Genomic DNA, 14,189 nt, shown 5'->3' on the forward strand with positions numbered 1-14,189 from the left:
TTATAGGGGCGGCTGACACTACAGCCGCCCCTATAAATCGATTTATAGGGGCGGCTGGCACTACAGCCTCCCCTACAAATCAGTTTATAGGGGCGGCCTGAGAATCGCCCCTACAAATGCATGATTTGTAGAGACGGTTTGGTAGGGGCGGTTGGCCAAACCGCTCCTATAAAAGGTTACGAGCCGCCCTTAAAAAACGTTTCTGTAGTAGTGTACTGTGGCATTATTGATAGTTCTTTAATTTGATCAGAGGAAAAAAAAAATACATCCTCTCTAAAGTATTGAGGCAATGTACTTGACGAAAACAAAACATTTGAGTTGGAGGTACCAATTATAGTTTTTCAATCAACTGCATTCTTAGTTTAAATGAAAGTAAAAAAAAATGGCTGCCAGAATTTAGACCATGGTTTTTGAGCAGCACTATTGCGAACGACAGATCATATACAGGACAAATTAATCGTGACGAGTACGATATTTTATGAAAAGAGCGATATTATAGCCCTCATGTCTATTTGTTATGCCTCTATGGCTGAACCAACAGGGGGAAGTGAAGGCATGAACAGGGCATCCAAAGTAGCAGATCAAATCTTGCAAACATATACTATGAATGTACGACTTGGTGAAACTGTAGCAAATCCAAGTCAGCTGTAAGGAACAAAGCAAACATGACCATGGTTAAAAATTCAAAGAAGAGACGAAGATCGGAACAAATAAAGACAGCTCAAGCGTACCAGTAATCCATCATTTTTAGTCTTCTCATGTCCAATTTCGTCAAACTCGTTACAGTATACACTATAAATCAGCATGGATTGACTTTTCGGGTGCCTTCTGATGGCTTCCCTGCATGCGGACTCTACTTTTAGTCTTCTTGGCTGCCTGCGAACGCATTTGGCTCGTATCAACAAGTAGATCGTTTCAAGGCTAGCAAGGTTCTCGATGCCACCAACTGGACTTCCCTCTGGCAGTTGCATTGTACCTTCTTCACGACCATCAAGATCTATGTTCAGTATCTGTAGCCATGGCATCACGGATGGCTCAAAAGTGAGGAACGATAGCTCACAAGAGAAATCGAAATGCTTCAGGCTAGGGAATGTGTTTGGGTGGATAATGATGTTTTTTTCTCTGGGATTGCTTTAGCTCTTAACTCGAGGTACATGAGGCAGGGCAACTGTCCAAGAACCTGGATGCCATCACGCCCGAGCTCCTGGACTCGTAGTTCTTCCAAATAGGCCAACCTGCCAGCATGCACAATACAATTTGGGACCTTGGGTATTATATGTCCGTCCAAACGAAGCCTCTGCAGATGCTTTGGACGTGTGATGAAATTACTCCAGAACTGTGTTGAGAGGGGCCTGCCATAAAACTGATACTACTTATGAAAATACAGAAGACGGAGGTTGCTGTTCCCAAGCTCGTCAAGAGAGGCAGCCAGTATTGTGTCAGGATCATCTTCTACGTCACCTGGCCAAGAGTAATAAATCATAATAAGCTCCCTAAGACTGGTCAGATCACCAAGATCTCTGATGCACTCTACGGAATTACTAGTCCCGATGCAAAAATAGATCAGTGTGCGTAGGTTGCACAGCTTGCTAAGCCCATTTATCCGCACTACATTTCCAACTCGTTTTCGAAGAGTGAGATGCCTTAAAGATGACAAGGAAGTAAAATCTGAGAATTGGTCCATGGGGCACAATATTGTGGATTCAATATCTAGAGTCATCAAATGTTTCAGTTTCCCAAACTTCTTTGGCTGCACCAAACGAAAGCCCGCGACTCTCAGTTATAGAAGATAAATCAAGGCACGTAGATTCTGGTCGCACATATCTATATGAGTCCAGCTGGTCCTTGTCCAAAACTCTCAAGAGCTCAAACTTCGAAAGCGGAGGCATGCAGTCAGCTGCAGGGAAGAAGTTATATGACCGAACTTGTGATTGATTCATCCTCTCAAATACCAGGGCTATGTCTCTGTTATGGAACTGATGGCTGATCCGACGAACTTCCAGTGCTCCCCAATCACGGTGAAGTTCCTATCAATTATAGTAATGAAGTTTTCCTTTTTGCACTTGGATATAATAAGATCAAGCATTAGGTCATGAACTTGACATGCCTGCACCTCACCATGAGCATTGAAGCATGGTTCGATCATACTTCTGTTGATGAGTTCGTTCAAACAATTTTCAGCAGCTTCCTCCAGATCTAAACCATGCCTTTCCCTAACAAATCCTTCGGCTATCCATTTTCTCACCAAAACATTAGTCCAAATTACACAGTCTTCACGATATGCACCAAGATATAGCAAGCATGTCTTGAGCTCATGGGACAGGTCATTGTAGCTAAGAGTTAGCACATGCCTCATCCATTCCAGTGTATGATTTGTGTCCAACTCGGAACCCATTGAATAGGCCCTGTTCGGCTTACCCCATATTTGGCTTATTCGGCTTCTTTTTTCAGCCGGAACAGTGTTTTCCAGTCAGTTTCAGCCAAAATTCTGCCAGCCGAACGGGGCATCTTCTCCCATAACTCGACATGCATGCTTTGGTTAGCCAAAAGGCTTGCGATGCTAGTAATTGCCAATGGTACACCTTTGCATTTTCTTAACATGTCATTTGAAATCTTTCTAAATTGTTGGGGACAACCATCCTGTGTGCCAAATAACCTTTTGAAAAACAGCCTACTTGACTTAAGCTCATTAAGGGGTTGCATCTGGAATACTTGGCCTCGACTTGGATAGCAACAAGCTGTAGCAACATCTTGAATGCCTGTGGTAGTTATCACTCTACTGCCATTATTATTCTCCACAAAAGCACCGTTGGCATAAAAATGTGGCAATGTGACCAACACACAGCAAGTCGGACGATCTGAACAGAATGAGATTGGAGATCTGCTTGGCTTCAATACAGGACCAGTCGATTCTAAAATCTTATCAGTAATTTAAGGCGGAACATGTCGGTGTTATTCCAGACAGTTCCAAATATGCAGCTAAATAGCCGATTCGATAAGGCTATCGACTAAATAGTCGATATCCAACATATCAGTAAAAGCAAGGATCGCTAAACTGAAGATTATCGGCTAATATCAATGATAATGGTACGAATTCAAGATAACCGATACTCATGGGTAACAACGATTTTATTGTGATTGATTAATCTGGACGAAAAAACAAGTACAATACACCCAAATATAAGTAATATAAGAAAACATCGTCAGCTAGATGGACATAATCAGTGTAAAGTGTTGAGCTAATAAGTTTAACAAGAAATGACATAACATACGAACAAATCGACTGTCTAGTACAAATAAATCTACAAACACTTTGAATCTAATCTGTTATCATCAACAGTGAGATTCAATCGGATCGATACAGCTACGATAATGACATAAGACTAAAGCCAAAAAAAATCTATAAATCCATCTATATATTGACAGGTTCATGAAATCATGTCATATACGTGAAATCACAAGCAAATCGGCTAAAATAAACCGATTGTATGCATAACAAACAAACAGAGTACATGCCTTGATCATGAACAAAACCATTAATCGATAATTTCCAATCTAAAGTCTTACCAGTGAGGTTCGACCGAGTCAATGCAGCTATAGTAGTATCGTTAGATTAGATCTCATTAGCTAGTGAGTTTATTCAAGATTTGAACATATTTTGAATGCATACTATATTTAATTGGGATATAAATAAAACAGTCGGTCTAACAGAATTAAGCCATCAATTATAAGATTTAAAGCGTGACCAGATCAAAGAACGACCAATTAAGATAATTTGAGGCCAATCTATATCTATCTTAATCGGATAATTTATTATAATTAATAAAACATTAATTATAATAAGATTGATAACCGGTAAACCAACCAAAAATAGTAAGTGAAATCTTACTAATTTTAGTTGATTCGATAACTGGTGATATTGTACTAAACAACAAGTTATTTAATACAAAACTGATAGCTTTGATCTATATTATGATTCATAAGAGATCAATCAGCTGATGCAGCCTTACAAACAACAATATGAATCGATAGCTAACTTACAGTATAGCTCATAAAAGATCAATCAGCTGATGCAGGTTTACAAGCATAACACAAGTCGTGACGGTACTCACAAGCAAGCTAGAGGTCGATCAGTCGATGCAGCCCTGTCTGCTGAAGAACTCGCCGGGATCTATAATACTCATACTCCTAATGCGATGGCGAAAGCCGAAAAGTTTGTGTTGATTGATTGTTCGTGTCCTTATACAATAACCAGGGTCTAATATTTATACCTGGAACCTAAACATGAATTCTACTCAAATACGACTCATTACGATTCTTGGAATAAAAGAAAACATTCCTAACTTAAAAATAACTTGGACTCTAATCTTTTCCTTATTTGTAGAATCCGACATATTCCTCCCCCGCCTCCACATACAAACACACACACACAACCCCCCCCCCCCCCCCCCCCCCCCCCGACGCCATCCAAACATAGTCTATTGACGTCGTCTGCTGATGTCATTTTTAAAATAGTCGATTCCGATATTGCATCTAAACCAGCTGATATCGATTCACATCTTAAAAGCTTTGAGTTCCCGTGTTTTTCTCTCTCTCCAAATTTTAGTGTAAACAAGCACACTCAATAGTGCGCCAATCTCTGGTGCTCCATAAGTCATCAATTATGATAAGGTACCTGCAATAAGTAATTTCTAAGTCAGTCTCCACATGATACATGCAAAGTGATAAAGTTTTAGATACAATGACAATAGGTCAAAGAAAATATGAGTAACATGCCACGACTTAGGTCTCGTGGAAAGAAGCAGAGGAATAAACATTTGTTCCATGATGTTTTGATTATGGTTCATGCTTAATTCCACGTAATGGGTAACCTCAAAGTAACCTATTACATATTTAGTGCCTAGTAGGGATGAAAACGGATCGGATACGGACGGATATCACCGATATTACATTTGTTTTCATATTTCTGTCCGGATTCGGATTCGAATACGGATAGTGTCAACTATGTCGGATAGGATACGATTGGATATCGACATCATAAATATGCGATTTGAGTATTCGGATACGGATACGGTATCGGATGTTGGATATCCGGACTCGGATACGGACAGATCTCAACCCCTCTAAACGGATTCGGTTTCGAATACGGTTGGAAAATATCTGTACCATTTTCTTCCCTGGTGCCTAGTAAAATTTATTTGAAAACTAAAACTCATCCTAATTTTTGAAAGTGCAAAATATACCGCTACTACTACAGAGTATAGACACCAGTTAATATTTTTTTTCATCTTTAGTACAACTTTATATACACCATTAAGCTTGAGGGGGAACTTATCTAAGAAAAAAAAGTCCCACGAAAACCAGAAAAAAATCCATAAATCGTATAAATAAAAAAAGATCTATGTTGAAATAAGAACTCTTAAAATTTAATTTTGTGATGTTAGATATTATGACCTTTTGTTGGTAACAAATCATGCTTGAAAATTTTTAATCAAAACGACTTGCTCAACGTACAAGATAGCTATCTATAAGCTTAATTTAGAAAAACTTGGTATGTTCACATATTGCTATTAGACAATAACTGTATATATTTGAGAACAGCGACTAGAAATGGAGAATTAGAAACTTCGACTAATAAATACATTATCTTAAATCCTAGGTAAACATATACCTCTTATTTTTGAGTTGTGCTCTAAGGATTTTGACAAGCTTTTGGACGTCATCTTCCACTTCCTTACCATCAGACCCAACACCGGACAGTATATCCTTTAAAATCTTTGGCATATAGGGAGTTCTAGAGACGGACACAAACGCCGAACATTCAAACTCATTTTTTCATTTTTAGCGTGTACTTGGTTCGCAAATGTTGTCTTGCCGAGGCCACCAAAAGCCACGATGGACACCACTTTAAGTTGTCCAGAAAATTTGCCACCTTCTTCAATCAACAATTTGGTGATTTCCTCCCGCGGACCATCAATGCCCACAAGCCTTTCTGCATCCTCGAACAATGCAGGCAGCCTTGGGTCAACTTCCACCACCACTCTAGATGTTGAGATAGATTCATCAATCCTGTATCTATCTCGTATTTTACTCTGCTCCTCAACACGAGCTTTGATGTCATGAATCATGTTTGCAAGCTGATAGTGCAGTCGCAATTCTCTAATCTTGCGCGCAATCTTGTGAAACAACATCTCCTTGGCCAAGCTGGTGCATGAAAATGTCAATGCAATCCTCGATATCATAGCCCATCTCACGAACCTTGTCTCTCGAGTTTTTTTTGTTGTTGTTTGGCCATCAAGATTCTCCATGTCTGCTAGCTTCTCCAGTGCAGCATTCATGTTAGTCAACTCCCAGCTGAGGAGCCCGATATCTCTTCGGACCCCCTTGCGTTGCATGTACTGATCACTAAGCAGCACTGATAGCTTGGAGAGGAGTGAGCTCAGCACCACAGTGGAAGCACTCACCACCATGCTTGCCATCTCAACCTCCTAGCTAGCCCCCCTCTAGCAGGGGCAATGGTGTGAGGTGGTTTGTGCTCTCCACCATGAGTGCAATGGTTTAGTGGAATTTCCATGTAACTGGGTGGTGGAGGTTCTTATGAATTATGATGCAGAAATCTGCGCAATTCATTTTTGTCATTGGGATCCACACCCAAGTTGAAAGGACCATCATGGAGATTGGCCAAAGGACAAACAGAATGCACCATAGATTCGTCTCTCTTGCTTTGTCTTCTAGGATTCCCTGTGAATTACAATGCTTTAATAAAAATTCAATGGTGACTAGTTCCTAGGGTGCTCAGTCGGCTAAAGCTTGAGCCTTCCTTTTGTTAACGATTATTTGGGGGCTCTGGATAACATGGAAATGAGATATTTTTTTAATAAAGGAAGCTTTTTTTTTTTTATAAAGGGTGTTTCTCGTTGATGCTTGTCAATCCATACACGCCACCTAGGAGTAAGTGGTCTGCAACATATATTTAGTCCTAGTTAGTACCGGACAAACCAGTCGTACATTTTTGTGAAAGTTATGCTGATTGTACTGCTGAACAATTGATGTTGCAAGGTTTCTGTATATTCAGCTGGCTCAAAATTCAGGCATGACAGCTCAGAAATGAATAAGCATATTCACAAGTGATTAATATAGTCATCTAGCAAAACAGAGGTAGTTGTATCACAAAGAAGCGAAGAAATAATGAAAAAGCTGGACACAAATGATCTCAATCTGTATGAATTTGGCTTCTGCAGATCAGACCTCATATTATTTTGCAGGATGATCCATCTGTGCCATGGAAGGCTAATAGACCAAGAACCACCTGGGAAAGTAGACATATATTTGCAGTCCTATTTAGTACTGGACAAACCAGCAAAAAAAAAAGGGGAAAAAATTAGACAAATCATGCAGCCAAACAATTGGTAGTTCAAGGTTTGTACACCACTACACCAGGACCACTTGTAGCGTGATAAATCATGCACATAACCTTCTTTAGCAGTTTAGCTTCGTCAAAAACATAACCAAGTTTCAGGGTTCCAGGGAACTCGCATACATTTTTTTCTCGAAAACGCAGGAGAGTTGTGCATCATTATATTAAGAAGATGAAAAAAGGGGGCAAGTGGCCAAACAACACAAAAACTCACAAAAAACACACAAGACAGGGCCCTAACCACCCAGAGCAATGGCAGCTAGGGGGTGATAAACCTCGAGCCCCTGCCAACGACCACGCCATCAAAAACGCACTTGTTGCGGTGTGTCCATAAAGTCCAGGCTCCAAGGATAATGAGGGAGTTCATTCCTTTCCTTAACATGTCACCAACAGTACTGCTCACCATTTCCCACCACAAATGGAAAGAAGTTTCTGTGACTCGCATACATTTTCAGAGTCTAAATAGATGACAGCTACACCGTATCAATATCACATTCCTTACTTCACATGCCCTGAGGTCATCGGAGCATTTTACATAGCGCTAGTCATAAGGTTAAGAAATCTGCAGTTCCTATGTCATAATTGGTACTTCTTTGATCAGAGGAAAAAAAACAATATTTGCAGTTTCTGTGTCATTAGGTTATGAGGAAAAAATATGCAGTTTCTGTGGCATTTTCTTATACTTCTTTGATCAGAAAAAAGAAATATATCCTCTCTAGAATTTGAAGCTATGTATTGACAAAAACAAAACAGGTCACTTGGAGGTGTCAGTTATAATCCTTTAATCAATTGTAGTCTTAGTTTAAATGGAAGAACAAAATTTAGAGAATGGTCTTTGGCAGTATTATTGTGAACAGGACAGATCAATCATTTTAGTCTGATGACAGGTAAGATTTTCTATTAAAAGAGCGATGACCTTGTGCCTATTTATTTTGCCCCTGGCAGAATCAAGTAATCAACCATGAGAGTTGAAGGCATGAACAAGGCATCCAATGTAGCACTGTAGCAGAGCAAAACATATACCATATATTCAAATCCTAATCAAAGAAAGGTACAGAGAGGATATGATCATATATTTCAAAAATAAAAGAAGAGACAAAGCACAGAACAAACTAAGAACAGCATAAGTATACTGCATACCAGTAATCCAGCATTTTTAGTCTTCTTGACTGCCTGGTACTATTGCATATTTATCCTCCACTAATCCTAGCAACAGTCTCTGACGTTTCCATTTTCATTAAACTCATATACAGTCTACATCATAGTTTTTAAGGCGTCGCCTAGGCGTCCGAGCGGGATTCCAAACGGGGCGTCGCGGTCGCCGCGCCCTCATCGCGTATGGCGTCGCCTCGTGGCTGAAGGCGTCGCCTAGGCGTCGATTTCGCTGAGGCGGACGCCGCTGGACGGAAAAGCACGCAGGAAAGAGCAGCGCCGCGCACTCGCGCGGGAAAAGAGAGAAGCGATGCGCGCGCGTGGGAAAAGAAGCAGCTGCGCGCCTACACCTCCCGCCAACCCAATCCCCATCGCGTCAGTTGAGAGAGGGAGAGGGAGAGGGAAAGGAAGGAGAGAGGAAGAGAGAGGAGGGCGGCGGCACACCTGGAATCCGGCGCCAGCGCGGCGCAGGCGACTGCCCCCGCGCGAGTCCGACCCGTCCGCGACCCACCTGCGCGAGCGCGACTCCGTCCCGTCCGCGACTCCAGCCCTGTCTGCGACCGACTCCCGCCCCGTCCGCCGCGACCCACGTGCAGCCCCGCGACCGACTCCGACTCTGGCCCCGTCCCCAACCGCGACTTTGCTTTGCGACCGCGCGATTGGCAGTTACGTCCTCCCCTCCTCTTTCCTCTGCTGCTCTACGGCTCTCCTCTTGCTCCCCCTTCTTCCTCTGCTCTTCCTCCCCCTTCTTCCTCTGTTCTTCCTCCGCCTCGTTCCCATGCTCTGCTCCTTCCTGTGCTCTACTTTGCTTTCTCTGCTCTGCTCGTTTCTCCTATTTATGAGTTACAGTTTGATAGTTGGAATGGATACACATACTGAACAGCAGTATGTGTATGGCGTCGCCTCGCCGCGCGCCTAATTCACCTAGGCGTCCGGAAGGGGGTGGAGCGCCGCACCTCGCCTTACCGCCTTAAAAACTATGGTCTACATGAATTTGTATGGCTTGACTTTTAGGATGCCTGCTGATGGTGTCTCTGCATGCAGATTCTATTTTTGATCCATGATCACATTTGGCATATATATACATGGAGATCTCTTCAAGGCTAGCAAGGTGCTCGATCCCACCAACTGGACTGCCCTCTTGCAGTTGCATTGCACCTTGTCCACGACCATCAAGTAGTATCTTCAGTCTCTTTGCTGTGGCATTGTGGCTGGCTCAAAAGTGAGGAGTGACAGCTCACAACAGAAATCAAAATGCTTCAGGCTAGGGAATGTGTTTGAGTGGATAATGATGTTTTTCTCTGGGTTTGTCTTAGTTTCTAACATGAGGAAAATGAGGCAGGGAAACTGTGCAAGAACCTTGATGTCATCACTCCAAAGCTCCTGGACTTCTAGCTGATACAAATAGGCCAACCTGTCAGCATGTGCTATCCAATTTGGGATCTTGGGTACTATTACTCCGCCCAAACGAAGCCTCTGCAGATGCCGTGGACGTGACAAGCAATTACTCCAGAATTGTGTTGAAGGGGCTCTAGAACCTGACACATCCTTAAAAACCAGACAGCGGAGTTTGCTGTTCCCAAGTTTGTCAAGAGAGGCAGCCAGGATTGTCAGTATTATCTTCTGCATCACCTAGCCTAGAGTAAAACACACTTAGCTCTCTAAGATTGGTCAACTCGCCAAGATCCCTGATGCACTCTATGGAATTAATCCCGATGTCAAAACGGAATAGAGTGTGTAGGTTACACAGCATGCTAAGCCCATTTCTCAATGCTATACTTCCTCCAAGTATTGGAAGAGATAGATGCCTTAAAGACGACAAGGAAGTAAAATCTGATGATTGGTTACTGAGATACAACCCTGCCCATGACAAATTTATGGTCATCAAATGCTCCAGTTTCCCAAATTCCTTTGGCAGCTCCAAACGAAAGCCTCTGACCCTTAGATACCTCAGCAGAAAAAAGTGATTTATAGCAGACAAGTCAAGGCACAAAGATTGTGGCCCCGCATATGAGCCCTGGTCCATGTCCAAAGCTCTCAGAAGTATAAACATTGAAAGTGGAGCCATACAATCAGCTGCAGGGAAGGTATTATATGACCGAACTTGTGATCGATCCATCCTTTCGACTGACAGAGCCATGTCTCTGTGACTGAACTGATGGCTGATCCAACGAACTTGCGATGCTCTATTCATGGTAAACTTCCTATCAATTATAGTGATGAAGTTTTCCTCTTTGCACTTCGATATAATAAGATCAAGCATTAGGTCGTGAACTTGACATGTCCACACCTCACCAGAATCATCATCATTGAAGCAAGGTTGGATCATACTTCTGTTGATGAGTTCATTGAAACAGTTATCAGCAGCTTCCTCCAGATCTAAACCATGTTTTACCCTAACAAATCCTTCAGCAATCCATTTTCTCAACAAATCAAACTTGCGAATTTCATAATCTTCAGGATAAGTACCAACATATATCAAGCATGTTTTGAGCTAATAGGACAGATCATTGTAGCTAAGACTTAGCACATGTCTCATCCATTACAATGTAGGATTCGTGTCTAATTCAGAACCCAATGAATTACGTACCTTTTCCCATGTCTCCACAAGCATGCATTGGTTAGCCAAAAGGCTTGCAATGCTAGTAATCGCCAATGGTATCACCTTTACATTTCTTTAGCATGTCATCCGAAATCTCTTTGAATTGCTTAGGACAACCGTCCTCTGTGTCAAATAACCTTTTAAAAAACAGCCTTCTTGAGTGAAGCTCATTAAGGGGTTGCATATGGTATACATGACCTTGACCACTAAAGCAACAAGCTGTAGCAACATCTTGATTGCGTGCGGCAGTTGTCACTCTACTGCCATAATTATTTTCCACAAAAGCACACTCAATAGTGCGCCAATCCTTGGTGCTCCATAAGTCATCAATTATGACAAGGTACCTGCAAAGTAAGTGACTTCAAAGTCAATGTTGTCTGTTATCCAACCCACATGGCATTTCCAAAGATACAAGCAAAGTAACAACATTTTAAATACAAAAACGATATGACAAAGTAAATGAGTAATACGTCACTTGGTCTCATGGAAACAAACAGGAGAATGAGCACTTGTTCGGTGATGCTTTGGTTTATGATTCATGCTTAAATCAAGGTAACTTCAATGTAAAGTACATATATTTTTGGGCACAGTAAAATTCATGTGAAAAACTAAAAACTCAATCTAAATTTTAAAGAAAAAAAGAAAGATCTATGTGAATAAAAATAAGAACTCCTAAAATGTAATTCTGTGATGTTATTAATTGATTTTTTTTTGTTTGAAACAGAATCATGCTTGGCAAATAATTTTTCAACTTCATACAACATTAAGCTCGAGAGGGAAATTATTTAAGAAAAAACATTCCCACAAAACAAGAAAACAAAATTTCAATAAATTGGTTAAATAAAAAAGAAAGATCTATGTGGATAAAAATGAAAATAAGAACTCCTAAAATTAATTCTGTGTTGTTATTAAATGATTTTTTGTTGGAAACAGAATAATGGTTGGCAATTTGAAAATGAATGAAATTGACTTGCTCAACAAACAAACAAGATAGAGATAGCTACTGATAAGCTTCCTTGGTAAGTTCACATATTGCTATTAGACAATGGAAACATCTAGATATTTGAGAAAGTCGATGAGAAATAGAAAATATTAAATTTCCACAGTTAAATATATCATCATAAATCCCAGATAAACGTATACCTCTTATTCTTGAGCGATGCTCTAATGATCTCAATAAGCTTTTGGACGTCATCTTCCATTTCCGTGCCACCATATCCAACTCTAGATAGTATGTCCTTCAGAATCTTTGGCATGTCAGGACTTGTAGACACTGACACGAATGCCGTACAGTCAAACTCATTCTATATTTCAGTATGCACCTGGTTTGCAAGTGTTGTCTTGCGAAGACCACCAAATCCCACGATGGATACCACTTTAAGTTGTCCAGGATCACCATCACCTTCCAGCAACAATTTGATGATTTCTGACTGTGGACCATCAATGCCGACAAGCCTTTTTGCATCCTCAAACAGCGCGGGCAGCCTTGGGTCAACTTCCACCACTCCAGACTTTGAGATAGATTCATGTATCCTGTACCTATCTCGGCTTTGACTCTGCTCCTCAACACGAGCTTTGAGCTCTTGAATCTTGTTGGCAATCTGGTACCGCGCTCACAGCTTCGTAATCTTGCGTGCAGTCTTGTTAACTAAGCTGTCCTTGTCATCTCCCTGGCCATGCTGGTGCATGAATATGTTGATGCAATCTTCGATGTCATAAGCCATCTCACGAACCTTGTCTCTCCACGCCTTCGTTTGGACATCAAGTTTGTCCATGCCCGCTAACTTCTCCAATGCAGCATTCATGTCAGTCAACTCACGGTTGAGGAACTCAATATCCCTTCGGACCCCCTTGAGCTGCCTGTACTGATCACTAAGCAGCAGCGATAGCTTGGGGAGGAGTGAGATCATCACCCCAATGGCAGCGCTCACGGCCATGCCTGCCATCTCAAGCTCCTAGCTCCCCTCTCTGGCAGTGACAATTGTGTTATGGCATCTCCATCGGCGGCTGTATCAGCTAGCTTCAAAGGGACATATCAGCTTGTCGTGCAAGGTGGATAACAGAGCACGCTGTCAGGCAGGTGAAGTCGTAGGTCCTTTACTCTCTGCTCCTGCTCTTCGTCTCGCGCCGGTGAAGGCCACCGCAGCCCGCAGGTGATGGGTATGCAGGGAGCTCCAGCCCTGTGCTGGCCGGCCGTGGTGGGCCGTGGCGTCGACACGGCGGTGGAGGAAGCGGCGAACGGCGGTTCGAGGAGGACTGGAGCAGGCGGACAAGCCACAGGGAACGAAGGGACGGAAATCGAGGAGGGTAGGACGATGCACGGAAGCACAGGAGGCGGACAAGCGCGGCCGGTGGCGCAGTCCGACACTTGGGGCTTAGATCAGGCCGGCGGTGGCTCGGAATCGGATCCGCCCGATCTGTCCGGCGTGGCCTCCATTGGACGCCACCGTCGTCGATACGGCGGTGGCAGAGATTGGCAGCCGGCGGAGTAAGACGAGATGGGAGGGAGGGAGCTCTGCCGGGGACACGGGGGAGGCGACGGCGTCGGCGACCGAGGGAGGTCGGGTGAGGAGGGAGATGAGAAGAGAGGTCCGAGAAGAGCCAGTGGAGGGAGACGAAGAGACGCAATTTTTTACAATTTAAACCCTTTTTTTTAAAAGAAAATTTACATTTGACCCATAAGAAACTCATCTTTGAGCCCTGGGGTCGGCACCAGGACTTATGGCTCTGAGGTAGCACATCTCGGCGCTACAGATCTTGGCTCCGAGGTGCCGGGACGTGCACAGCAAGTATCCTCTCTCCCCTTATCATTTTTTACATATTAATTTGGTATATATTACGTCTATTTTACAACCCTAGATACGTTATTACCTAATGTTGTGTGTGTTGAATTAGGTGATCCACTACTTCGTTACGTTTTATTTACACTACGTGAGCTCGTTTCACTACCTATGTAATATTAAACTTAATATTACGATAACAAATAATGAAACAATCAACACTATGAAAGGTCCAATA

At 42.4% G+C, this 14,189-nt stretch overlaps 2 pseudogenes; both read right to left on the bottom strand.

The window, feature by feature from the left end:
* Nucleotides 1-859: 859 nt before the first annotated feature.
* Nucleotides 860-6,479, bottom strand: LOC136513898 (disease resistance protein RGA5-like; annotated as a pseudogene).
* A 902-nt stretch (nt 6,480-7,381) lies between these two features.
* LOC136513806 (disease resistance protein RGA5-like) lies at nt 7,382-13,769 on the bottom strand (annotated as a pseudogene).
* Between the last annotated feature and the right edge of the window lie 420 nt (nt 13,770-14,189).

Source organism: Miscanthus floridulus, chromosome 16 (assembly GCF_019320115.1).
Source record: "Miscanthus floridulus cultivar M001 chromosome 16, ASM1932011v1, whole genome shotgun sequence".
Classification (NCBI taxonomy): domain Eukaryota; kingdom Viridiplantae; phylum Streptophyta; class Magnoliopsida; order Poales; family Poaceae; genus Miscanthus; species Miscanthus floridulus.